General features: G+C 40.5%; 1 long non-coding RNA gene across 1 annotated transcript; it reads left to right on the top strand.

The window, feature by feature from the left end:
* Positions 1-1047: 1047 nt before the first annotated feature.
* Positions 1048-23358, top strand: LOC139827717 (uncharacterized). The gene is made up of 4 exons (XR_011738634.1): positions 1048-1175; positions 2183-2285; positions 8438-8647; positions 23139-23358. It is a non-coding gene; the product is annotated as an uncharacterized lncRNA (long non-coding RNA).
* The last annotated feature ends 2221 nt before the right edge of the window (positions 23359-25579 follow it).

The raw sequence follows: 25579 nt of genomic DNA, 5'->3' as shown, positions 1-25579 counted from the left end.
ATGATTACTAAGATGAAATCCTGTGCTTATGCCTGCAGAGGCATTTTATTTTCAAAGATAGTTCATTCTTTAAAAAAAAAAAAAAGGAGACAGTTTCTTTTCCTGAAAAATAGAATTAGCCCAAGGAAAAGGATTTGCCAAAGACTATGTTAATTTACTTGTTTTCAGACAGCAGTGTCATTGCATTGCCTGCTATATTTGCACATCTTCGTTTTGTATATTTCAGGGGATTTTGCACAAACTAAAGCTGAGCTACTTGGGGGTTGTTCTTTTGGAAGTTCTGGGAATGAGAACCCTGTATGAATGGAAATTTTTTAGGACACTAGTGAATAGTGTTATTATATTCTGCATTAAGAACTCAGCAAAAGGGTGCCACCCCATCTGTAATCCGCCCCAGTTTAGGCTGTGACTGCAGAATGAATAAGGACTGGAATTAGCAAGTCATTAAAAATGGGTGGGGCTACCTGTTTGTGGCCCTGCTTCATTCCACTTACTCAAAATCAAACCACTTGCATCCCCCCAGACTTAATGCAGAAAACCATGGAACACAGAAATAAAACCAGTTTTCTAACTCTTAATGTTTTGTGTAGCATATGCTGTAGATCTAATACTGCAGGATTGCTTCCTGGAATAATTCTTCAGTTCAGGGAGTTGCAGGAGCTCCCCAGCAGGGAGGTGAGGCACTCCAGCCATATGGGGCTGTGATAAAACCACGGATCTTCAGGCTTCAGTGGGTTACTTCTGATTTTATTTCAGCAGAAAATGTGGTCTCTCTGGCATGATTGTTCTCTCCAAGTATCCCAGAATGTTGAGGAGAACTTCAAAGTAGGAACTCTGACTCCTTTCAGTGTTCCCCCTGGAGTTACCCAAGTTCCTTCAGCAATTGTAGGAAAACCCAGAAGACACCAGCTGGTTAGTGAGTAGTGCATGCTTTTTTCTTTGTTTCCCTACCTCACACTGTGTCCCCAGGGGCTTACATTCAGGTTTGAATATCAACTTCACATTTCTGTTTACCTCTTGTAGTTATTTGTATTTTCCAACCGGTGTCCTGTCCTGCAAGATGCCTGACTTCTGCAGAACAAGGTGCCATATAGGCTGATAGCAAAGAAAAAGAGAGAAACTGGAGAAAAAGAGAGAAAACAGGCACCAAGGAATATCTGCACAGGATTTTGCAGGTTTGGATGTATATATTTTTAAAAAAACACTTTTCCTCTGCAGCTTGGTGTGTTTAGGTGGTAATGACTATAGCTCAAACTAAGTCCACCCTGTCAGCAATGGGGAACGCTTGTTGCCACTTACCACCACTATTGATTGCTCCTGTCTATCAGTGGCAGCAGTAATTATCTGTCCAACAGAACACATAACTTTTTTTCTATCATGTTTCTCTATTTTTTCATCCTGTCTGGGAGAGGCATGGTGCTGGGATGGAAGAGATGCCTCATCTCATCTTGCAGCCTCAAGACTTGCCTGCAGCAGCCCTGACTCCAACCTTTCAATCTCTCTTCCCTTAGTGCATTGCAGTCCCTGAGGGCTTGACTCTCATGCTGTGGGTGAATACCATTTGTAGCTTGTGTGTATGTGAGGGGAATGGCTATCCTGCTTGACCTATACGGAATTAAAAACTATGACAGAATTGTTCTTGATTATGGAGGAAAAGCATGGTGACTCACCTGGTCCTTTGCAGGCCTATTTTCCCAAATAATTCTCATGCTTTTCTAATTTCTGGTCATAAATACAAATTACAACCAGAAACAAAGGTACAAGCTGGCCAAGATAGCAGTGAGTCAGATAGGAGATTACATAGTTTCTGAATTTAAAGGGATTTTTTTCTCTCTCTTTTATTAGCCACTATGTTTTTTTGGTGTTTTCGAGTAGATTTGTTGGTCTGCTGTTACACAGTTATTTGGATTTTACTCCTGCTTCAGGAAAGAAAATCACTTAATATATGGAAAGCTCTGACTGTTATGGCTAATAGCAGAGCTGCCCTTGAGCTGTGAACAGCCATACAATTAGCAGACATAAGTTTTTTTTATTCTCGACTATGTTTGAATGCAGATAGTAAGAAAACCATCTGCCAGCTGGTGAATAGCTATTTAACCAATCTTCGCCTCTGCCAATGGGCTTTTAGGGAATGGATTTGGATCAGCATATTTTAACTCTGTACATTCTCATCACTCTGCAGGCTGGTCATATGAGATATAGCACAGGAGAGAAGGCTGAACTGTTCTCCCACACTGGACAAAGAAATATAATTGAAGCGGGGAATTATGTCTCTAAAAACACAGGTGAGCATTTCACTTACATGTTAAACCATTAAGTGGCTGTAAGTATGACTTTTTTAAAACTTTTTTTTTTTTTTTTTCCCCCAGATACAAAGAGGCTTAACTAACCTGCTTTGTGTAAAACTGGTTGAATCTTTTGGAACATGACTACCTGGATGGAGGTGGTTGAAACCCGGCCAAACTTAAAATCAGAATATTGGGCTTTTTCAGGACTGCTGTTTCGTTTCATGCGTTAGCACTTATTGCAGTCAGGTCAAAACACTGCAGCCCATCTCCTGATTTGCGTCCCTCCTCCTACTCTTACATTTCTGTGTTACTAAAGCACTCTGCAGTGAGGAAACTGTCCCATGAACAGAGTCCTATGCACATGCAATGGGGATCTAGGGATGGGGGACAAGGAGAATAAGGATGCTGAGGGAGTAATGTTCTATCTGCATTTGGGGGAACTTAATCCCAAATGTACATTAAAGGGCAGAAAATATTTATGGGTACGTTGATCCTTGAGAAAAATCAGGCATGCCAATGGTATAAGAGGTTTTACAGGAACAATAAGTAATATTTATTCTAAATAAGCCTTGGAACCATAAAAATCTCTCCTTGGCCACCTGAAAGCGTCTGTATTACCATGACTTCATAAGACATTGTAAATAATAGTGTTTTTCTTCAACCAATGCGTATAATACACATGAGGTTTTTGAATTAAAGTCGCCTTTTTTTCCTAAAGGGTAATTAGTGATACATTATTTATTGCAAGATTCAGGTTAATCCCAATTTTTCCCAGTTTCTGAAGAGAAGTTCAGATCAATCTCTAATTTTTTAGCTGCAGATATTTATAAGCACAAAGAAACATTGGTACAGTTAATGGCATTTGAATGTCTGTCTATCAGGTTGCTTTATCTCTCTCTAGAGACAGAAAGAAAACTTTTTTTTTTTTTCTTTCAGAGGGTATGTAGGGACTGTGAAACACTTCAAAGCAGCACAGAGTTGCCTTTGAAAGCACAGTGTGTCTGTTTTCACTCTATAGCAGAGTGATTGGTACTGAACAGGGTGTCAAATAACTACTGGAAAGCAAAGCTCTTCAAGGCTTAAAGATGTGGCAAGCAGGAGCAGATTGTCACTGTTATGTGTACATATACATATACGCTGCAGCACCTTCCCACCTGAGAAACATTATCAACATTGATATATGCTTGTAGATATATTCATTTAGATGTGGCAGCATCAGGCCACAGCTACTTCTCTCATTATGGTGGCTATAGCCAATAAGCAACTGTATCGAAATAAAAAAAGGGTGCACATATTTGAAGCAAATATTATAGAGACCCGTTAGTTACTTCTAGTTCAGTAGAGCTCATCTCCATGTTGAGAGAAAAGATATCAGCAAGCCTCAAGTTGCATGCTGACTGCCAGCTCCAGCTCTTTCAGGATCCAGCTGTTAAGTGTCCTGTCTTCTTTTGGCACATCACAGCATGAAGAGCTTCCAGAAGTTTCTCAGTCCTTAACATCTTTTTCCCTAGCAACCCTTCTTGACAAATGAAATCCCCAGCATACTGCCTGTCCATATGATTTTCTGGCAGTATGGGGAAAGGGAGTAAAACACACACTGAATTGCATCATATTTTGCCAGGCAAAGTTTATTGTCATAACATTTTTTTTTCCCCACAAATGTTTACATATGTATTGCAGTATTCACAGAAGCAAAAAAATTTCAGCTGTTGGCCAACTGAATGTATCATATCGATACACTTCTCTACCCACATCACAGTTCTAGATGATGCTTCTGGCCACCAACATGGAGTTTGTGTACTTTAGCCTTCTGTTGAAAAATACAGCAAAATTGCTAGTAGCAAAACTTACTCATTCCAGGAGAGTGAGTCTGGATATATCTGAACTAGTGCACTGAACAATTCCAGGAGCCATTCTCTGTCCCTGAAACCAACTGAAACTTTTTGTATATGCCCATACTTTTAAATTACCTTATCATTCAAAAGAGAGCATCTGTATCCAGATGTGTATGGGGATATAGCGGAAGATTTGGCGAGGAGGTTAGTTAAATGTAAATACGCTCAAGTGACTTGCACCTGTCTGTAGAAAAAGCACACACATCACACTAATTGTCTTACTGACCTTGTGTGCTTGATGAGTAGAAGCTCTGTGTTAGATAACACAGGCCTGGGAGAAACTCTGGGCACCTTATCACTGTGTCTGAGATTCCTGCTTTGTTGTGAGAAAGAGCGGGACGCTGCGCCTGCCTGAAGCCTTGAAATACAGGCGAGCTCAGCAGGCCCAGCGATCTTCCAGCAGGGCTGAACTGACCAGCGCCTGCGTCCCCGTTTGTGTCACCTCTGCCTGGGAGCTCAGGTGTGGCTTCGGAGATCCCCCAGTAGAGAAGTAACTAAAATAAAACTTGCTCTTTGCAAATGCATCCGTGGCCTCTGGCTCTTCTTGCGATGTGCCTGCGTATGTGCACACAAGATGGCATAGTGGAAATGGTCCCTGGCTCATCAGAAATCTCAAATGGTCCCCAGGAGCTGCCTGAATCTTAGTTGCCCCTTGTTCATATTAATAACAGTTATGCTACAATTATATACCAAGATGCTGGCACTGTTGAATTTACTAGTTTAGATGTAGCCAGCGGAAGCTGGATGCCTCTGAAAATACAGGTTTTTAGATGAACTCCAACACGCATTTCACGTTTGAGTGTGCACACACACACAGGAATGCTGGCATATATGTGTGAAAGAGTGACTGTGTTTATGTTAAGGTCTATATGTGGTGGTGGTTTTTTTTTGTTTTGTTTTTTTGTTGTTGTTGTTGTTGTTCACAGAATCACAGAATCACAGAATTGGCTAGGTTGGAAAAGACCTCAGAGATCACCAAGTCCAACCCTTGGTCCAACTTCAGCCCATTTACTAGATCATGGCACTAAGAGCCATGTCCAATCTCAGTTTAAAAACCTCCAGGGACGGTGAGTCCACCACCTCCCTGGGCAGCCATTCCAATGCCTGATCACTCTCTCCGTAAAGAACTTCCTCCTAATATCCAGCCTAAACTTCCCCTGGCAGAGTTTAAGCCCATGTCCCCTTGTCCTATTGCTAACTGCCTGGGAGAAGAGACCAGTTCCCACCTTGTGGAGAGTCTCTGGCTGTGTGCTGTGAACAAGCCAGGGCTTGATGCGGCTGTGCTACACGGAAGGATTTCCCTGAGACACCAGAGACAAAAGGAAAGTAAACAGACGCTGCTCTGCCCTCGACCCAGGCTGCAGGAGGGGCGTTGCCGCTGCGCATGAACAGTCTGTGAACAGTGCCCTGCAGCCAATCGCCATAGTGGGGGGGGATGAGTGACTGTAAGTGTAACCAATTGTAGCCTGCACTTGCCGCATGGCCTTTTGGCATAGAGTATATAAGGCTTGGAAAAACGTGGTCTCGGAGACATTGACATTCAGTGTTGTTTAAGAGTTCATTAAAGAGTACGGATGGTAAATTCACATTGAATTAGACTCCTTACTCTCGCCCGGCCCGCCCGTTCGATCAAAGAGCTTATGCCGGCGTCTGGATTCGTCGAATTTACTACCACTACACCACCTGACTATAACTTCCCTTCAGGTAGTTATAGAGAGCGATGAGGTCACCTCTAAGCCTCCTCTTCTCCAGACTGAACAACCCCAGCTCCCTCAGCCTCTCCCCATAGGTCATGTGCTCAAGTCCCTTCACCAGTCTTGTTGCTCTTCTCTGGACCTGCTCCAGCACCTCAATATCTTTCCTGAACTGAGGGGCCCAGAACTGAACACAATACTCCAGGTGTGGCCTCAACAATGCAGAGTACAGGGGAAGGATCACTTCCCTTGTCCTGCTGACCACACTATTTTTGATACAGGCCAGGATACCATTGGCCTTCTTGGCCACCTGGGCACACTGTTGGCTCATGTTGAGCTTCCTGTCAATCAGTACCCCCAGGTCCCTTTCTGCCTGGCTGCTCTCCAGCCACTCTGTGCCCAGCTTGTAGCGCTGCAGGGGGTTGTTGTGGCCAAAGTGCAGTTGTTGTTGTTGTTGTTTGGTCTGTTTTAGCTGCTCCCACAAACAAGACAAAGTAGTTAAAAGTTTCCCAGGCTCTCTTCTGGTTGCTCTATCCTGCTGGCTAGACTACTGTAACAGAGATTTTCCTTTCCTTCACAGTCCTTTAGACAAAGACTGGGGGAAGGGACTCCTCTGAACCCATTTCTCAGAGATCCTTTAGGGCTCCCTCTAGCTTCTGTGATCCAGGACTTGCCGGATGGCAGCACTACAGCCTCTAGCTCTAAATGCTTGGCCAAGAGAGTAGCTTGAATAACCCTGGCACTCACAATGGTGTTCTGAGCTTGCATGTATTGAAACTCTGCCTCACCAGCACATCAGTAGGACATGGTGACGATCAGGTTAATGGGGTGGTGTTCTCCATCTAGGCAGCTTCTTTAAACACTTTGCTTCTCTTTTGACCTCTATGGTTCCTTTCTGACTGAAGCATGTACATCCTAGGTGATCTGGAAGATAAACTATAGGCTTCCTTCCCAGGGGCTGGGTTCCCAGAGTGTGATAGAGGGCTCTGGGATGGCCTCTATCAGCTACTCAAGTGTCTGAGTCTGGACAGATGAATTCCAGGCCATGTGTGAAAGCAAAACTCACAGCTTGCCTCTGCTTTGTGGGAAACCATCTTAGTGATGCTATAACCAGCAGTACACTGTGTCCTTACCCCTCCTTTCCGCTTGCTGAGAACAGCACTTTCCTTGGACACCAGCATTGTCTTCAGCTGAGTCTCTGCCCTGGACTGGCTCTGAACTTTAAAGATTCCTCTTGCCTAGTAGCTCTGAAAGGGAGATGCCACTCCATCCCCTCAGCTAGCTCCATCCCTCTTCCTTTCCTAACTTGATTATTGCAGCATTCTCTCTTCTTGCATCCTGCATTGATCACATTTATCTACAACACTGCTAATACACTGCTTTCCCAGTTAAGAACTTTGGGCCTATCTTCCCTCTTCATGTGTCATTCTATTTTTGTCTATCCTTTGTCCATTCTTCTTTTTCTACCACATATGACAAAAACATCTTGTTTTTGCTGGGAGGTCATTGTTGTTTCCTTCTTGACTAGTAGATAAACAATGCCAGGGCACAGGCAGAGGTGCAGAAGTAGGCTGCCTGCACTGTTGAACTGCTTGAACAGTCCCATGCCCAGTTGTGTTTAATTGGCAGTCTCCCAGGCAATTCCTAGACAGTTTGGGAATTAATATAGGAGACACTGTTGACCCTGGGCAGTTTAGATATGTCCATTCTATTTCCCAGCCTAGTTTACCATTCCAGAGTGGATGTGATCAGACTGTGCCAGCTGGTCTCAGGACAAGAGAAGGGGCTTGGGACATCTGTGTAGAGCTTCAGGCTACTGCTGATCTGAAATGGTGGTAGATTTCTACTGCAGAAAACTGAAGTGCATAGTAACAAGTAATCGAGATGTGCAATAAAATCGTCATTGTAACATGTTTTCTCCTGGGACTCACACTCCCACTGTGTTACTTAATTACCGCTGCTTAATATCCGTGCTCTAAACAAGCTCTTGGTTCCCCTGAGATTATTTCAGCCACCTTTACCAAAGTTTAATGGTCCGGGCAGTGACTACAATTTTGTTATCTAGTAATTACTCTGTAAAGTAATTGAGTCTTCAGACTTTAAAAATGTGGAAACATTTGCCTGCAAGTTACCTTTTCATGAAGAAAGATACTTTTCCAAAAGATTCAGCAGTGCTATCTTTGAAATCACACTGTTGTTATAATCCGTTCTCAGAATTGACTTTGTCATGTACAATTTAATTTGTGTATTTTGTACAGATGGTTCGTTTGTCAAATTTATTGTTGCACTTAAGGTATTATTATTATTGAATTTAAATGTTGCCTATAAAAGAATGGCTAGATACCTAAACCTCCAGAGTGAAAGCTTCAAAAAGATATTAAGATCTAGGAAAGCATCTCTTATGAGTGACAAATGTTGTTACAATGTAATATAATTACAGAGGACAGCCATTTCTCGCTCTAGTTCATCACTGAGTTCTATTAAAAAAATGACTTTGCAAACATTGGGAGTGTCAGACACTACAGAGACTGCTGAACTGCAAATACCTTGTGTTTTCCAGAGGGCCTTTGGTTTCAGAGATGTGTGAATGATTGGGTGAAGTTGTCCTCTGGTGGCTAAGATACCTAGTCATTTATTGCTAAGGACAGAACACTGGGCTGGAATTCAGGAAACTTGGATTCAATTTCCAAAGCTGTGTCGATCTGATGGATCACCCTGGGCAGTCACTCCACCTTTTGGGCCTTATTTTCTCCTCTGGAAAACAGGAAAAGTAAGTCTGACCCTGATAATTATTGATGAAAAGCAAAGTGTAATAGATGTCTTCTTCTTTCTTCTTCTTTCTTTCTTTCTTCTTCTTTCGTCTTCTTTCTCCTTCTTTCTTCTTATCATCATCATCATCATCATCATAATTATTATTATCATCATTATTATTTTTGGCTAGAGGAGCAATTTTAGGTCTCTTTCACAAAGTACATTTGATGCCATAATCAAAGTATCCAGTTTTCTTCTTTTGCTTACTCTGCTTTAAAGAAAGCATGTGACTTTAAAGAGAAAGCATATGGGATAAATTCCTCATTAGTATGGTTTTGGATCTGTATCAAAACTTTTAGCAATTATTGTTTTATTACAGGTTTCAGTTACTTGTGAGTAGCTTTCTATTCTTAAGTTTTCTACACTAGGAATAGTACTAATAAAGACTACTTGCTGTATTTGCAAAAAATCGGTATTTACACTCCCCGTAGCACTGAGCCACAGAAGTGATGTTGGAAAATTCTTGATCACTAAAAACTGTCATCAATGTGGAGGGAAAGAATGAGGTGATAAACCATGAACTCTGGGGTGTGACCACTGAAGCAAGCTATGCAAGCAAAGTGGCAGGTATCATCACCTCTTCATCCCCTTGGGTCTGGATCATCCAGAGTATCTGTCCCAAGAGCTAAAGAGCAGCTCTGTAAGTGGAACTGATCTGCAGCTCTTTTGTAATGACTGACAGAAGGGAGTTGGAAGAGAGGAGAGAATATATTTTTCATGGCCTGACTCTAAGCTGTAAGATCAGGAGAGGAATGTCTCTCACTCAAAAGGCACAGGTGGGAAATTGATTTTAACTTGTAAATGCATTTTTTCTCCCTCACTTAGAACCTTTTCCCTTTATCATCGTCTCCTCACCCTAGAATTTTTTCCCAGCAACAAATCCTTAAGGCTTAAGCAATGGAATGATTGATGGAATTCATCAGAGAAATGTGAGAAGCACAGGCATTTTTGTTTTTCTTACAGTTTGCAGTTTTTCAAAGTACTATAGGTTCTGCACTAGTCTGACAGATACAGTTGAGTTTGCCATGAGAAAATTCACAGCCACATTTCAGCTTTTTGTGCCAAAATACAAGGAACTGCAGAGCAGATTTTGGTGTGTGTTATAGCAGAGTCTGGGAGCCCCAGCCACCGTCCCAGGTGCAGTTGTGGTAGGTATTTCATGAACACAGCTCTTATTGTCACTTGATCCTTTCCTGACCACTGTGTAACAACACACAAAACATTTCCTTTCCTGTGCCAGGCTAAGTGTGGAGGTGGGTGAAGCTTGTTTGGTACCAGGTAGAGCTATAGAGAGATAGTAGTGATCAGGGACCTGCAATGTCCAACCTGAGCCTTGGAGCTCCATGGGCTGCATCTCCAGTGCATGTCATTTCTGGATTTCAGTCAGAACTATTTCTTAGTGAGAGGGACAGTTCAAACATGCATCCTTGGGCCTCCTGATTCCTCATGGCTGAGTTTAAGCAGCTGTGCATTGAGCGTGCACACCCTTTTGGTTGCATCTCAAAATCCACACTCTCTCTTCCCTCTGTAGATAGCATGGAAAAGGCCTCTGACTTTCACAGCTCAGCTAATTGCTAGAGTTACACAGCTAGAGTTGGAGGTGTCTAATTAAATGCCTTGGAGATCTTAATTTCTTTGGCCCCATTTCAACAGAGGAAGTCAAGCTGATACCTAATTTAGAGCACTAACCATTTCACTGAAATCAATGGGTTGACTTCAAATGCTCATGAATATGTCCCTGTGCATCCCTGCCAGGTGAGAAAGCAATGCCTCTGCAATTCCAGGCAGGAAGCCGCAAGTCTTGGATCCTCAGGGCACTCACACAGATATTTATACCTTTCACTAGTTCCTTTAGACCCAGGGAATGGTTTGTGCTTAATCACATATTAGGCATGAGGTTAAATGATCTGCTTTATGTTTTAAGTTCTCTAAGAGGAGTAAGTTGTAATTACTCAGAATAAACTCGAATAACTTTTCAAGTGCATTGAAATCCTTAATAATTTGTGAAATATAGGGCATTGGTGTTTGAAAGAACAAATAACATGGTAGATAAGGAGAAAAGTCCATTCTCAGGGAGGTAATTCAAGCAAAGATGTCTTGGAAACCATTGTTCCGAAACTGGCTGCCTAGGTCTGCCTCATTGTGAAAGCACTAGTTACGAGTTGTTGTGGCAGCAACAAAATCTTGCAAGTGACCAGTGAAGAAAACAAACTGGTATGGAATAATATAATTGATGCTTCTGTATTTCACTATATCTTTGTGGTCTCCAGCTACCTGCTTTCTTCGTGTCTTCAACCTTGCTAACATATCTATCAAAATAAACTGAAGAATCTATTGCTTGATCCTTCCAATAGAGTTGTACATGAAAAAAAGACAACCAAATCATAGCTTTGAACTCGCACTGCTGAAGTCCAAATGAGACATCCATTGCAGCACATGAGGAAAGAAAGGAAGAAAGACTGAAGTGATTTCTTCTTTAGCTAATATTTTTTTCTCTAAGAGCTCGAGAAATTCTATAGGGATGTATATGTTTCTATGGCATAGCAAAGTCATCAGGCAGAGAGCAGATGCAGTGATTCTCAGTGATTCAGTAGCCAGTTATGTGAAATGAATTCAGTCTAAGCCTAAAGAAAAGGTTTGGTATAGTTATTGGAAAGTGCGGGGTATTATTATTATTTCATCTAGGATCTTTTAAGAACTTGATATATTATGAGTCACTTTCCCTATTTTGTGTTATTTTCCATTTTCGTAGCACCTCCCTTCCTGACTTTAGCAAAGCAAGTTCCTAAGTACTGTGAGAAAGACTGTGCTCCTAATGATAACACTGATGATGTTTGCAGAGCTGGGAAGCCTCATGAGAAAACTTGTTATGCAGATCGAGAAGGATCAGATAAGCCTCTTCTACTTCATTGGGATCAAAAGTGGAGCCACATTTTAAGAGAAGGACTTGATACTTGTTTTCAGATTTTTGAGTCAGTTTTAAGCACACACAAGGAGGAGAGGCTCAGCTGACAAGAATAATGTTGAAGGAGCTCTGCCAGGCTACATCTGCTTAATACTTGCTGCTGCAAAGTTCTCCCAGTACTCTTTAGCTAATAATTCAGCACATTAAAGAACTTTGGACTAACTCAGTGGAATTGCCTAAATGGTAATATATATTAAGGTGACCTGTAACATCTGCAAACAAGGATATTTGTTTCTTACTTGGCATACAGAAGTTATTCTAGAAAAGGTGCAGAGGCAAACAAGTGAGGAAAAAATGACACATTACTTAGAAGAGAGAATTAATTGAATTTTGCGTAACTGACCATTCAGTGCTTGCTTAATCAAAACCAGTAAGTAGTGACCAGTAGACCTTATAATCAAGAGGGACTTCAAGAATATTGCCTAGCAATTTTTGTGTAGCACTCACTTTACAATAAACACCACAACACTTGGAACAATACACCATGGTCTTCTTCCTTTTTTTTTTTTTTTGTTTAAATGTTAGGGATAATTTCAGAAATTAAAAATCAGAACAGGTAGCATTTACCTGTGAGAAAGATTACAGATTTTCCAACTTATTTAACATTTTCCATGCTTCTAATTATTCATTTTCTCTGATAATGCACTTTACAACAGATGGACTATATTAAGTCTATTATTTGGTGAATGTGTTTGATTAGCAGCTAATTTTTATTATTTTCATTACACTCATGATCTCTTCTTTCAGTATGTCCTTAAAGCACATTTTAGCCAATATGCCAGACTTCCTTTTTGTGATAGCTTGCTGGATTGAAATGGTGATCTAGTTTACAATAAATACCCAGAAATCCTGAGCAGATCTGATGACAAGATCTCTGTGTGCCCTGATTTATTAACATGTTATGACCTTTTGCACCTGTGTTAGGTTTCCATGGACAGCAGGTCCAAAACTCCACATGGTCCACAAAGCTTGGCAGCACAATCCTGAGCCGAAGAAATGATTTCTGAATTCTTGCACTCCGTGTTATTTGTAATCTTTACTTTCTAAGCTTCAGTAATAACATTTGGTTATATAACATCTGTAAGTGTATGAAGGAAGAGAACATCTGTTTGGCTGTGCTATTTCTGTTATTTATGGCTACGAAGACAGCTGAGGTAATGCTATGGAGCTTTCACTGTAATTTTCATCAACAGCATTTTCCTGAGGCTACCAGGTGTTTTGATGCCAGATCTTATCTGTGAAGACACCTTTATTTTAGTTCCTCTTTGCATTCTGGGCTTCACATTCTAGTGTTTTTACTGATTTGATTTTTTTTTTTTTTTAATTATTTTTTTTAATTTTTTTTTTAATACCACTGCATTTTGGTTGTAATCTCCTTCTCTGGAGACATTGAAGACATGCCTGGGCACATTCCTGTGCAATCTACTCTATGTGAACATGCTTTAGCAGGTGGGTTGGACTAGATGATCTCCAGAGGACCATTCCAACCCCAACCATTCTGTGATTCTGTGTATTCAGTAAATTTTTGTCTTGCTGCCAAAGGTAGACCAGAATACAAAGGAAGCTACTGGCAACTCTTCTCATTTTAACAGTGATGCAATGATTCTTTCTTCTTTTAAGGAGTACTTTGTGACTATCATCTCATGAAAGATGTTATGTGACAACAATAGGCAGTAAAGTACAAGATAGGCACTTGATACAGGTTTTGAAATTCTCAAGATGTTATTACAAGCAGATATGCACCCAGTTTCCCAAAAGTGCTAAAGATAGTGGGACACATAATAAACCTTTGTACATTTTCCCTAACATATTTAGGGTTCTGAACATGTTCAAAATATGCTGAAGACTAAGAACAGAATAAATCTAAAGGAGGATATCAGATTGGGGGGTGCTGGTGTCTCAGGTGACAGCTGCTGGAGCCCTTTGGCAGCAGAGGGTGGCTGAGGCAGAACTGGGGACAGGAATATAGGTGCTTAGAGAAGTTGGAAGCCCTTGACTCCATTTGTCCCTGCACTGAGGGAAAGAAGGGAATTGTGATTAAAGATGACAAGGAGCAACCTAGAGTTTGCATGGGCTCCCTCAGATGCTGCTTTCTGTTATACCCATGCCCTTTCCCAGGCATAAATATCCTTGAACAGCTCCACTCTCTGACCATCCAGGTTGCCTCCTTTTGGGCATCACCCTCTCTGCTCTCAGTGGTTTCTTGACAGGATGTTTTCCCCTGACATATTTTATATTATTGGTAGTCCTCCTATCTACCAACAGACCTCGGTCTACTGGTTTTACATTGGACAAAGCTTAAAGAGGGATACAGGGTAACTTCAACCAAAGGAAGCTTCCCTGAGGCTCAGGAAAGTATATTTGGACCCTGGTGTTAATGGAGCTGGTTTTATTTATCATTTTGAAATAATTGAGAAGATACTCACGTAGTAAAGCACATCAACTGCTGCCTTACAACCAAAGACATTCAGTCTGTCAAGGAGACATTCGGTATAGAAGCATGCAGGCTGGTCAGCAGAAGATAAGAGGCATGGATAAGAACCAATAATTTTTAGAATGTAAAGCCATCAGATTGCATTTTACTACTAATGAAAGGTCTGCAGACATGGTGAAGAGAGTAACAGAAACCTAAATTTAAATGCAGGGCAATTTTTTAAACTGCTTTGTAGTTTCTATGATGTCCTCATTTTATTGCTGTGCTCTATGCTTGTCTGATTTTTATTCTACACCCAATGTCATCTAAATAGAGATAAAAATACTGAATACATGTAAATGTTATATTTTTTTTTTTTGTCAGAAAAGCTAGCAATAACTGCAAGAATGTTCATCAGTTTTGTACCTTCTTTTGTAATTCGAAATGTCATCCAAAACTCTACTTATTTTCAGAAATGTGAAGGATTTGGGGAAAATTTCTGTTATTTTCTTCTGTCAAATGTAGGAAATTGATAAGTGAAGCAGAAAGTTATTTTTCTTCATTATAAAAGTTAACTACAAAACTGTTTTAACTACCTGGCAATGTATGTAAATTTATTTAAAATAGATATGGGCTAGAAATAATGAAAATGTAAATGTACTTCAAGTTCATAAAACATAACATTCGTTAAGAAAACAAGTTCTTTAAAACAAAAGAATTGTATTACTTTAGGTAGAAAATGACTGGGAGTAAGAATTGTGTCTGGCAGAGGAAGTTAAAAGACCTGAAGCATAAATGTGGCTCTGTTGTTTAATACATGATGATTACATTTTACTGCAACATCTCCAGTTGAAAAAACAGGACTATTAACTCCACGTATAATTTGAAGAGCTTCAAGATTGCAAATAAGAGTGCCTAAATAATTAAAAGATGTTGGTATTTGTATGCATCTGCACACCTTGTATTCTAGGTTGAAAACAAACTGTGAAATCCTCTTTCTTAATTTCATCTGTGAAAGATAGATTTCTAGATCAGACCTGTTTTTTCATAACACTACCCCTCTGCTAGGTCTAAGTTTTTAGTTAATGTGTTACTAAGTAACATCAGGTGTTTTGAAATCATATCAAATTTCCTTCTGACTAAGTCTGAAAACTGGTACATTATCATCAGTTTTTGTTCTCACAGAAAGCTAAATATGGAAAGCGAATCAGCTGTTTCAGGGTGAAGTGATTGTTTGTTAGAGACTGTGCATGTTGCTTGAGGGAGACCCAGATGCTTCATGTTAATTTAAATGCATTTTTCAATTAAGATATCATCTATCTTGCTTCTACCTGTAAGAATGGAGTGCAAAAACCTTTTCCTCTTAGAGTTCAATAACGTTTCATGGGTAGTGTCAGAAACTTCCTCTAATTTCAGTTTTCCCCAGTCATCAGGATTTACTGACCCTGGTGAAAAGGGAGACCCAGAAACCATGACAGCAACATGTCATGACAATGAACTAACATGACACCAAGTTCTCTGTATCAAAACGGAGATAAGGTAGTACAGATATTTGCACCAAATATAAAGAGATATTAATGGACAATATAATAGAAATTAATATAGAAAAATAATGCAACTGTTTTTTAACCAGTCAAGACTAATATAGAGAAGTTAAAGCTTTCAAGTGCAGTTTGGAATTCGGGGCCTGACCAGTTTCCAAGGACCTTCTCTTTTGTCTTATAGCTCTCTCACTGATGAGGCATGTTATTCATCTTTGTCAGTGTCAAAATCTGTATCAGTCTCTGCAGTGATCAGGCTGTGTTTGCTGCAAACTTGACAGAGAGTCAAGCTGGTAAAGTCCTATGCTGAGTGGTAATTTCACAACAAAATTACACAAGTTGTAAGGGAGCAAGTGCCCTTGAATGTACAGCCTTCCCTCCATTTCTGCTCAGAAAACAGGAAATGGCATATATGTTCAGAGGCAAAATAACAAAATTCATTAAAATTGTCTGTAAAAAAAAAATAGAATTAGACTCCAAAAACATGGTTAGTGGAAGTGAATGAGTTCTTTTAGCTCAGAGGCCAAATTTTTCTACCATGTTGTTTGTACAGGCTGTTCTGTATGAAGTTGAATGTCTAACTTGTATTGCTTTTTCATTGCAATTCTTTAGGATGTCAAATGGGAAAAATAAAGGGCAATTTTGAAATCTGCTCATCTTTAAATGCTTAGCATGTCTCCACTCCCCATAATGTGATTGAATGTCCAATTATAAGTAAGAAGGAAGAAAAGATTGTTACTCATTCTCTTAAAAATAAAGACGGAAAATGCAATAGCAGTTTTACTACAGTCTAAACTTTTACACTGAAAAAATAAAAAAAGACTGCTTTGACTTTTTTCCACATCCAAATCCTTTGAATTGGTTAGTTAATTGGAAAAGCTTAACTTTTAACAGTATTTCCTAGCAATTCCCAGGGTGTTGTTTGGGAGCGCACTCTTCCCTGTGAGCTTAACTCACCAGAGGATTACACAGCCCAGGACGTAATGAAGAATTCCCCTCTGAACAACGTTGTGTTATATGCTCTGAGATGAGCCTAATTATGGAGAGAGACTTTGATGAGGTGGCTTGCACTTCAACTCCTGCAAGCATTGCAATTTAACATACTTTAAATGAAATGTTGTGCATCAGCCCTGGGCTGAACTGGAAGATTTCTTTTGCTCATCACTTTTGAAATGAAACATTTCAGCATACTTGAATCAAAACTAGTGGAAATTTTTACTGTGTGAAAACAGTTGGTATTCTGAATTTTGTTAGGCAAAGAGCAAGTGTTGAAATACAAATTTTCTCCTGGGCTGGAAATTTGAAATTCAGTTAATCTTAGGCTGGGAGGAAATTCTTGTTGGGATGTAGTCTGAGCTATAGTGATCCTACAAAGGGAGTAAAATGCCTGCTGCAATATGTTTGTATTGGTACTTCTCACAGTTGTACAGGGCAAAGGAGGGAAGTACTATTCAACACTAATGAGATTATGCTCCTCAGGAAAAGGTATTGTTCACTCTGGGCTCAGACATTGGTGGGCCTAAATGCAGCATTTCTTTAAGCCCATACATGGAAGGGACAAAGTCAAGCTTTTAGGATCAGCTGTTAGGCTGGTGCTGAATACTCCCTACAATATGCAGGACTTCCCTCAGACCTGTCCTTTGGAGCACCCCTGAGAAGATAAAGTAATTCCAGAAATGTAAAAAAAATGAGTCGTCATTGGAATTAAGAACTGACCCTGAGGATATCAGATTCCCATTGGCTACAGTCGCTACTAAACCGTGCACTCACCTTGTTGGAAGACTGTAGGAAACACATTTCAGTATGTTTTGTGCAACCATGTAGTGCAATGGACATGCACTCAGTCCAGGTCACTAAATGCTGAAACTAGAAGAGCTACCCCAATGGCCGCTAAATACTAATAGAGTTCCAGGCACAAGAGCAACTGAGATTATGACAAGCAATATCTTGCCTTTATAAAATGGAACAACCGTATTTTAACGTTTCAAGAAAAGTACCTGTGCTTAAATTGTCCTCAAGAATACCACAATGTTTCAGTAACTTGATTTGTGATCCACGCAACCAAGCAGCAATGTTCTGATTTATACAAGTTGAACAAAAATTGTATTATTGTGTTAGTGATAGTTCTCACTGCAAACATAGCTGGTTCCAATGCATTGGTAAATGCCAGCTGCTCCAGTCTCAAACGATGCTAGTGAGCATAATGCCATCAATTTCAATGAAGTTATGCTAATTTACATCAGTTTAGTAATTTGGTCCCATATTTTCCATAATCAGAGAAAAAGAATACAGACTTATGAAATTATTTTCTTTCATATCTCCTCAATTACTCTTCTTTGCTGGATTTATGAGTAATTGACTCATAAACCAGTCAACTAAATTAAATGTAATTACTGAGTGCTACCTTTGCATCTGCAGCTCAGAAATTGTTTTAATGAATTATTCTGCTGGTTTTCAGTGAAAGTCTACCAGACGTAGGTCCACGGATGAATGGGGTGGGTCCCCTGGTGGCAGAAGATACAGAGAAGGCAGAATTACTGAATGCCTTCTTTGTCTCTGTCTCCTCTGCTGGAGGCTGTCCTGGGGAGCCCCGTAGCCCCGGAGACCCTGGATGAAGCCAGGTCAATGGAGGAGTTTGCTTTAGTCGATGAGGACTGGGTTAGGGAGCAATTAAATAGTCTGGACATCCATAAATCCATGGGTCCAGATGGGATGCATCCGCGGGTGCTGAGGGAGCTGGCTGAAGTCATTGCTAGACCGCTCTCCATCATTTTTGCCAAGTCTTGGGAAATGGGAGAGGTGCCCAAGGATTGGAGGAAAGCAAATGTCACTCCAGTCTTCAAAAAGGGCAAGAAGGAGGACCTGGGTAATTATAGACCGGTCAGCCTCACCTCTGTCCCTGGGAAAGTAATGGAACAGCTTATCCTTGGTGTCATCTCAAGGCATATCAGGGATAAAAGGGCCATTAGGGGCAGTCAGCATGGCTTTACCAAGGGTAAGTCATGCTTGACCAACCTCATAGCCTTTTATGAGAATGTAACAAGGTGGATGGATGATGGCAGGGTGGTGGATGTGGTCTACCTTGACTTCAGTAAAGCCTTTGACACAGTCTCCCACAGCATCCTCACAGCTAAGTTGAGGAGGTGTGGTCTAGACAATAGAGTAGTGAGGTGGGTTGCAAACTGGCTTAAAGAGAGAAGCCAGAGAGTGGTGGTCAATGGTGCGGAGTCCAGTTGGAGGCCAGTATCTAGTGGAGTGCCTCAGGGGTCAGTACTCGGCCCAATAATATTCCATATATTCATTAACGATTTGGATGAGGGAATTGAGTGTACTATCAGCAAGTTTGCTGATGACACTAAGCTGGGAGGAGTGGCTGACACTCCAGAAGGCTGTGCTGCCATCCAGCAGGACCTGGACAGGCTGGAGAGTTGGGCAAGGCATAACATGATGAAATTTAACAAGGGAAAGTGTAGAGTCCTGCATCTGGGCAGGAACAACCCCAAGTTCCAGTATAGGTTGGGAAATTACATATTAGAGAGCAGTGTAGGGGAAAGGGACCTGGGGGTCCTGGTGGACAACAGGATGACCATGAGCCAGCACTGTGCCCTTGTGGCCAGGAAGGCCAGTGGCATCCTCGGGTGTATTACAAGGGGGGTGGCCAGTAAGTTGAGAGAGGTTCTCCTTCCCCTCTACTCTGCCCTGGTGAGACCCCATCTGGAATATTGTGTCCAGTTCTGGGCCCCTCAGTTCAAGAAGGACAGGGAACTGCTGGAGAGAATCCAGCGCAGGGCAACAAAGATGATTAAGGGAGTGGAGCACCTCCCTTATGAAGAAAGGCTGAGGGAGCTGGGTCTCTTAAGTTTGGAGGAGACTGAGGGGTGACCTTATTAATGTTTATAAATATATAAAGGGTGAGTGCCATGAAAATGGAGCCAGGCTCTTCTCAGTGGCAAACAATGATAGGACAAGGGGTAATGGGATCAAGCTGGAACACAAGAGGTTCCACTTAAATTTGAGAAAAAACTTCTTCTCAGTGAGGGTGACAGAGCACTGGAACAGGCTGCCCAGGGAGGTTGTGGAGTCTCCTTCCCTGGAGATATTCAAAGCATGCCTGGACACGTTCCTGTGCGACCTCACCTAGGTGTTCCTGCTCTGGCAGGGGGATTGGACTAGATAACCTTTCAAGGTCCCTTCCAATCCCAAACATACTGTGATGTATCATCAACTGTGAACTTTCCTGTTTCTTCCCACACAGGAACAAATGGATTTGTGAGCACTGTGTTGCAACAAGTGGGCCCTAAGCCCCCAAATTGTCCACTGGAGCACTGGAGGTCATGGACAACTGTGTACCTTGCTCACCAAGAAAATTTTTGAACTTGCTATCACTGACTTAGAAAGACCTGCTCAAATGAGCAGGAGAAATAATCCTGCTTTGGTAAATATCAACTTCAAATGCAATAACTACCATTTTATTGGGATGACTTTTCTTTTTTTTTTTTCCCCGTTCTGTGAATATATAAATACTGCAGCCAGAAGTTGAATCTTGGATACATGCTGAATAATGTTTTTATAATCTATTCACTGTAAAAAAAAAAAAAGACTAGCTAAAAAAGATTGGACACCATAAATCTCTACAAAGCATTTTTGTTTTCAAGAGCTATATATTCAGTTATTCAGTATTTGGAAAGTTTCAGAATAGTCGTGATGTTATCATATTTAGTGGAAAATATGCTGCAAGGCAAACCTGGCTTCATTTCACATATGAAAAGTATTTCATAGATTCACAGACTTTACTTATTCAGCCTACATAGACCTTCTCCAAGCTTAATCCCAATTATTTGCATTATAACTGTCATTATGATAAGTTTAAATATTCAATTTCAAGTCAAAATTTAAAACAAATACGGAAATAAGATATATAACTGAATCTGAAAATATGAAGTGCTGAAAATGTACTTACCTTGTTTTCTTGATTGGACCTTAGATATTCAGGCATTCAAAACCAGGTTTCTACAGGTTTTTGCACTATGTTTGTTACTTTGGTAGCTTATTGTACTGTATGTTGTAAATTTTTACCTGCCCTATCTTGTGAGCTGAACTGCACTTGCAAGGTGTTGCAGATTTTTTATCCTAGGATAAAAACTGGGCTACATTTAAATTATAATATCAGTTGGACTAGTCAAGAACAGCTTACCAAATCGCTGTTTTCAAGCCAATAAACTTTGTTAAATTGTGTTGAAAAAGTCTGTGGCAAACAAAAGGTTGCATGACATTTATTTAATAGACGAGCTTTCAGCAGAACCACCTCTCTTTGGGTAAACACCCTGACCTGTATTATTTTCATAGCTTCACCATAATTACATTATTGGCTACAATACAGTGTTGGGCAAAACAAGTGAAAACAAAAGTGCATCAAAAGAGATTTAAACTAGAAGACAGTCCTTGTAATAGAAATTACTTTCATTTCCTTTGGCTAAATAATATTTTTGTGATAATCAGTTACATATAAAAATAGCCTAATGGAGTAAACTCTATTAATATGTGGAAGATGTACAAATGTTATCACTCGATGATTAATAAGTCCCAGAGAATGTACCAAAACAAGGTAATTCGCAGTCCTACAATTTTGACACATTTTGTTAAAGGGGTGTTTTGTAGCAAAAGTTCACTGAAATTTTACTCATTTTAAAAAGGCATTTTACAGAGCTAGACCCATTTAGGTTTTAAAAATGGTGGAAGCGAAAATAGTGACAGATAAAAAAGAAAAAGAAATATTTGGCTACTTAACAACACAATGAAGACAGGTTAGGTTCATATTTTTATTGATTCTTCTATTCATTTTTCTGCTAATCTGAGAAGTGTTTTTCATCTGATGATGGCACTGTCACAATGTGTTGCAACACAGCAAGCCAGAAACAAGCAGCAAAAAGTGAAGCAACCCCAAACCTACCGTCTCCTACCTACCAAACCTGTGCAAAGATACGGAAAAAGTAAAAAAAGATTTGTTCTGTTCTCTCTTTTTCTACTAGGGAGAATGAAGTGAAATAACTTTCACAGTTGTGTTATATGTCAGAAACTCAAGCCAGAGTATGGAAAGGCTTCGAAGGAAAGCAATAAAATATAGCTTGGAATAAATCATAGAATCATTTTGGTTGGAAGAGACCCTCAGGATCATCAAGTCCAACCACAACCTAACTCTAGTACTAAACCATGTCCCTTAGAACCTTGTCTAAATGCCCTTTAAACATCCCCTCCAGGGATGATGACTCCATGACTGCCCTGGGCAGCCTGTTCCAAAGCCTGACAACCCTTTCTGTGATTTTTTTTTTCTTAATATCCAATCTAAACCTCCCCTGATGCAACTTGAGACCTGTGTACACATACGCAGGCACGTCACAAGAAGAGCCAGAGGCCATGAATGCATTGCAAAGAGCAAGTTTTATTTTAGCTACCTCTCTACTGTGGGATCCCCGAAGCCACACCTGAGCTCCCAGGCAGAGGTGACTCCAGCGGGACGCAGGCGCTGGTAATTCAGCCCTGCTGAGAGATCACTGGGCCTGCTGGGCTCGCCTGTATGTCAAGGCTTCAGGCAGGCGCAGCGTCTCGCTCTTTCACAACAAAGCAGGAATCTCAGACATAGTGATAAGGTGCCTAGAGTTTCTCACAGGCCTATTTTATCTAACACAGAGGTTCTACTCATCAAGCACACAAGGTCAGTAAAACAATTAGTGTGATGTATGTGCTTTCTCTACAGACAGGTGCAAGTCACTTAAGTGTATTTACATTTAACTAACCTCCTCGCCAAATCTTCCATTATATCCCCATACAAGGCCATTTCCTCTTGTCTTATCACTTGTTACTTGGGAGAAGAGACCAACACCCTCCATGCTACAACTTCCTTTCAGGTAGTTGTAGGCAGCGATAAGGTCTCCCCTCAGCCTCCTTTTCTCCAGGCTAAACAGCCCCAGTTCCCTCAGCTGCTTCTCATCAGACTTGTGTTCCAGACCCCTCACCAGCTTCATCAAGCTCCTCTGCACTTTCTCTAGTACCTCAATGTCATTCTTATAATGAGGGGCCCAAAACTGAACACAGTATTTGAGGTGCAGCCTTAGCAGCACCAAGTACAATGGCACAATCACTTCACTAGTCCTGCCAGCCACGCTATACCTGATACAAGCCAGGATGCTGTTGGCCTTTTTGGCCACCTGGGCACACCGCTGACTGGTATTCAGCCGGCTGTCAGTCGACACCCTCAGATCCTTTTCTGACAGGCAGCTTTCCAGCCACTCTTCACCGAACCCGTAAGGCTGGGCAATGTGGCATATTCACAGACTGTGATCACACACATAGATATGATAGAAAATGTTCCCTTGTTAGTTAAACTACATTTCACTGAATGACAGTCACTAATCACATAAGTAAGAAACAGTAGCCTAGACCTATTTTACATTTATTCACATGGTAACATTTAGTTCAGGAGCAAGTCTATGAAAACATATCATGATCAAATTTTTTTTTTTTTCCCTGACAGATGCATGATGAAAATCCACACTGATATCAGGACCTGAGGGAAACAGAATTCCTTTGGATGCAATCAACTATATAACAGCTCATACTTGGACTGCCTCTATCAAAAGCCTCTCTTTTGCAGTGTTTTAAGGATAAAGTCTGCACCAACTTTCTAGCACCTTTGGTGAAAGGATGTGAAGAATTGTTCTCTCTTCTCCGGCTAATTTTTTTTTTTTTGTCTGTATTTTCTTTTCATACACACTCAAAATTCTGGGTTTATCTGTAATCCTTTAAGAGGAGTAAAGTTCTCTGAACAGCTTGTTTCCTGGGGATGCCATATGATGGATCAAATTACCACTATGACAATATTCTCTTCATAATGCAAGACTACATAGGAGCTGTATTGGATGACACAGAGGTTTATTCATTTGTTGCTAGTATTGCAGCTATGAAGGTTATACATAATGCACATTTTTTCTAGGTTATTTGGAAATATTCAAAGGTAGAATAGAAAAGTGAAGTAATCTTGCTGCTAAAGGAAGAATGGATGAAAAAGACAAAAGTTAGAAATCTGAAGGAAAATTGACTAAGATATAAACAAGAGTTTTTAAAGATTATTTTTAAGGGACTAGAGGGAAAACAGCTGTTTCAAAATCCAGAACACTCATTAGAATATTTTGTCAGGAGTAATGAATATCCAAGAAGTTACAGCAACTTTCTAAATTAGACCATGACATAGTACAGGCTGTGGCTTGAAAGCTGTTTTCCAGAAAGACCACCAAGGGGAAGATGCTAACAAGAGGCACTGTAGCAGATTCAGAAAGTCTAATTCATGTTCTCAGACCACTTCTTTATCCTACCTGAGTGTGCAGACAGCATCACCAAACTTCAAAGGTGTTTTACACTCAGTTGTGCAATAGACACAACAAAGCACAGAGCTGTGCATGCTCAGAATATCTTCTGTTAAAAAACTGTCCATCCATTATCACGTACAAGAGAACCACAGTGAACATAAAGAAGGTAAATGCATAGAAGACTTCTGAAGCAAGAGGATGCTATAGCACCATCTGTCAAATAAGCTATGTAGAAAATTACTTCATTTTAAGTAGTATGGATTAAAATATGATGTGAAGTGTGTTGGAGTGACCACACAATAGCTTTGATTGCTTTGACTGCTGAGTTGCAATGATAAATATTGCAATGTGCTTGTCTAGTTGTTCTCACCTTTTGTCATAAAACTGTCTTTAATCATGCAACCTGGTTTACACAGGACACATTTCTGTGAGGTGTTTTCTGTTAAAGTATGTTGAATCTGCCTCTGTAACCAGAGACCTCTTTGATTCTCCTGTCTCAAAATACTTGAAATGGTCATTAGAAAAAAGAAAGTTGTTGCTTCTGATGTATTTGATGTATTGTAGTAATATAACCATAGCAGCTTGCTTGTAGGAATAAAATAAAACAATACAGTAATTGCATAGGGAAAGGAAAAAAAAAAAAAAAAAAGAAGCAGGGGATAAACTTGTGCTTAAAAATGGATTTTGGTAAAAAGAAGTCTCAAGGTAAAATTGAAGTCTTGTAATCCCTCCTCCTGTCTAGTCAGGCTGCATTTCAAACCTTGAAAATATGGGACAGTCACTCAAAAAATATTTCTCACACATTAGGCTCATGAGAAAATTATGAGAATGTCAAATCTCCAGAAGAGGAGCTGTGAATCACAGGCCGTGATAGACCAGAGAGCACAAACTGTGGAAAGCACTTTTGCTTGGGGTTTGCTGTGAAGATGATCGTGCTCATAGACTAGATTTTTGAAGAAACTCAAAGTTTCTATTTCCACAGAGGCTGTTTCTTCTTATCCCTTGGTTTTGCTATTCTGACATTCTGATTCATCTCAACTGCCTTTCATTTACCTAGCAGAGACAGAAGAGGTGAGTCAGACTTTCTAAATTATCTGTCAGAGAGAAGGAAATAACCAGGCAGACTGTCAGAATTTGAAACAGAGTTTTTCACTCATTTCAGGTTCAATTGCCAAAGTATGGGATCAGTGCTGATGTTAATATGCTAGCTGCAAATTCAAGAAAAGAATCAAATGTTTAAGTCCAGAATTGGAGCTATGTTAAAATTGGTACTAGAGGAGTTCTGGGTCAGAATCAGCAACTGGCAAAGTTCCCCTCCCATTTAAGTTGTAGAAACTGAATGGCTACGGCGATGAATGCCACCATGGTATTGCTTCCAAGAGACAGTGTCCCAGAAAGAACTTGTACACCTAGAAAAGCACTTCCTGGGGTCAAGGAAGCTGGATAAAGTGTGACACAGCAGGCAAGATGTGGTCCTGTTTGGTAACTGGCATCAGATTGGGCATCAGACTATAGAGGAATTGCTACTGCTGGGCAAGTTCTTGAGGAGTTATGGTACTGGCCATAGAAGTCTTTTGACACAGCAGGAGCAAGTATATAGGTGAGTCTC

The sequence above is a fragment of the Patagioenas fasciata genome, chromosome 3, assembly GCF_037038585.1.
Source record: "Patagioenas fasciata isolate bPatFas1 chromosome 3, bPatFas1.hap1, whole genome shotgun sequence".
NCBI lineage: Eukaryota > Metazoa > Chordata > Aves > Columbiformes > Columbidae > Patagioenas > Patagioenas fasciata.
The sequence above is the reverse complement of the archived record's forward strand: the minus strand, read 5'-3'. Positions and strand labels throughout refer to the sequence as shown.